Below are 2,911 nucleotides of genomic sequence, written 5' to 3' on the forward strand. Positions count from 1 at the left end.
ATGATCGATTTCTCTTTTATTGATTTTTCATTTTTTGTTTTTTCTGTACTTTTGGTGGGTGTTGTGGAAGTGGAAGAAATTTTTCTTTGGTTTAGATGGTGTTTGGATGCAAAAAAAAAAAAAAAAAAGAATAAAAAAAAGGTTGATTCTTTGTGTTTATGTTTTTGCATTCTATATGTTTGATGAAATTTCCATGAGAAAATAGCTTATCAATTTTCAGGTGCAATTTACTATAATTTTGCATTATCATTTGCAACCCAAGGATTCGTAGCAAGGATTTGAAAGATACGATGCTGCCACCCAGGGATCAAATCACATACAAATTAAATAAGCCTTGCAAGAAAAGATTCATTACTAAGAAGGAAATCATCTTAGCAAAGGACTGTGACACAAACAAGGAAGGCAACTCACACTCTGCAAGAAAATTAGACTAGAATTTTGTGCTGTAAAATAGGACTGTGACACAAACAAGGAAGGCAACTCACACTTTGTAAGAAAATTAGACTAGAAGTTTGTGTCTGTAAAATCTGTAATTGACAGCACATTACTTGTAGACATTTAACGTCTCCTTCATGTATATATATCATGTACTCCTTTGTGAATAAGATACAATAATCTTTTGTTGTTTTCATGGTTTTTGGTGTTGTTTGTTATTTGTGTTGCACTTACTAAATGACCATTGTATAATTATGTACTTTGACGTATGTAATGGAATTATATACTAAAAACCACGCAAAGAATTATCTCTATTGGGTCACTTGTTTATAGCCATTTAGAACACCTCCATCACAATGATGCTTGCAACTGCTAGCGAGCCCGCATATGACAACTACAAAAGATTATATAGATTTAAGATACAATTGCCAAAAGACAACCGCATAAGTCAGCAAACTAGAAATAATTTTGAAAAGAAACACCTTCAAACAAAGAAAGACAAAGAACACCATTGAATACTGAGGAATTTTCTGAAGTCGAAGAGTGACTTTTGTCCCACCAACTTATGTAAGGTTAATAGCATGCCTTGCTAAGGGTTGCATTTTTGTCCCACCAACTTTCTCATTCTGACAGCTAAAGGCATTTGTAATTATACATTACTTAACTACATAAAATACATTACTTTACTGCCTCAAACAACCCTTTAGAGTTGCTCATTACCCAAAAACTAAAATCATAAGCAACACATATACATCATGTAATTGTAGACATCATGTAATTGAAGACAAACTAAGTAATTATAACATTAATCCAAAAGTTACATCTAAAAGTAATAGCAAAAGTATCATTGCAACAGTAAACCCTTACATCCATAATGATCCAAAAAATTCAACATTGTTTGTTTCTAAGTCCCTTTTAAACATTCCAAAATATGATTTAGGATGACTTTTGGATGGTTTTCATAACCCTACGGAGTTGCACTATATTACCCTAAACGTGATCCTGTTCCTCCAACCTGCAACACAGAAGAAGAATATCACTAATTTCATTCACATTCATCCTCAAAACATAAAAACTACACGAAAAAAAAATAAAAAAAAATACAATCAACTGGAAGCATTAGCCCCAGATTGTTTCTTAGTGGACCTTTTCCTGTTTTTGCTTGGTTGTGTAAATGATTGAGGGATGTCCATTGAGCCTAATGATGTATGTTCAATGCACAAAAGCATCAAGTTGTGTAATTTACATTATATATTTAAGCATCAAAAGAATCGAGTTAATATAATTACTCACCCGGTTGGTTGGCTAATTGGGCGTGTATTGTGAACTGTGGTTGTGGGTTGTCCTGCCTCCGACGATCCCCCCTACCACACCATATAAACAAACAATTTCATAAATAAATAAAAAAATGACTCACCGCATGAAGTATTAAATTAATGTTTTATTAAACAACTCACCACATTAGTTATGTTAGGCTCTTTCTTCACAATCCTTTTTGGCCACTTCTTTTTATTTGGATTGTCAGGTTGGCGGCAGCTCCTAGCATTGTGACCCTTCTGACTACAGTTTCCACAGCGTACATCATATCCCTGACGAGTCACTTTGATGCTTTCGTTAGGTTCATTTTCATCCTCTCCTCTTCTTCTCAGCTTTTTTGGCCTACCACGTTGTTTCTTTGGTATAGGTGGTAGTATAGGCTCCACATCATGGTCAACAGGCCACGCATTAGCTCCGGGTATCGGAATAATATCTGGGGCATATGACTTCTTATAAGTGTCCATTAGATACCACTTACTAACATAACTCTCAGGGACATGCCTATGTGCATAAATTGCACAACATGCATGAGGGCATGGAATTCCATTGAGTTGCCACCTACCACATCCGCATGTTTTCCTCCCCAGATCTACAACCCTCCTAGGTTCATGACTATGATTTACCTCAAATTATAACTTATTACTCCATCGAGAAATATAGTCTCTTGCAGCTGACTTGTTCCTGTCCAATTTCTTCATAATCTTAGGGCAAATCACATTTTTTGAAGTTTCTGCTCCAGCCCTTTTTTGATTGAACCTATGCATTAGTAGCCGCCTTATCGTATCCATACAGGTCATAATAGGCTTATCTCTTGCTTCCAAGACCCATGCATTAAAACACTTAGCAGTATTGTTAAGTAAAATATTACTGCAACTATTATCTCTAAAGGCATGCCTTGACCACATCCGAAGGTCTATTTTCTTGATGTAATTGAATGCACCTTCATCCATACCTCTAATGACCGACAGGTAGTGGTTGAATTGTAACACATTAGCTGCCTGAGCTGCACCCCACAAAGCATCCTTGAAGGCCTTACCCTTGTACCCTATTCTTTTGAAGTTTGCATGTAAGTGTCTCAAGCAAAATCTATGCTCCAGGCCAGACATCAAATTCTCCATGGCTTCAAGCAGCCCCTGTATCAATAACAAAACAAATAAAA

The sequence above is a fragment of the Corylus avellana genome, chromosome ca3 (genome assembly GCF_901000735.1).
Source record: "Corylus avellana chromosome ca3, CavTom2PMs-1.0".
Classification (NCBI taxonomy): Eukaryota; Viridiplantae; Streptophyta; class Magnoliopsida; order Fagales; family Betulaceae; genus Corylus; species Corylus avellana.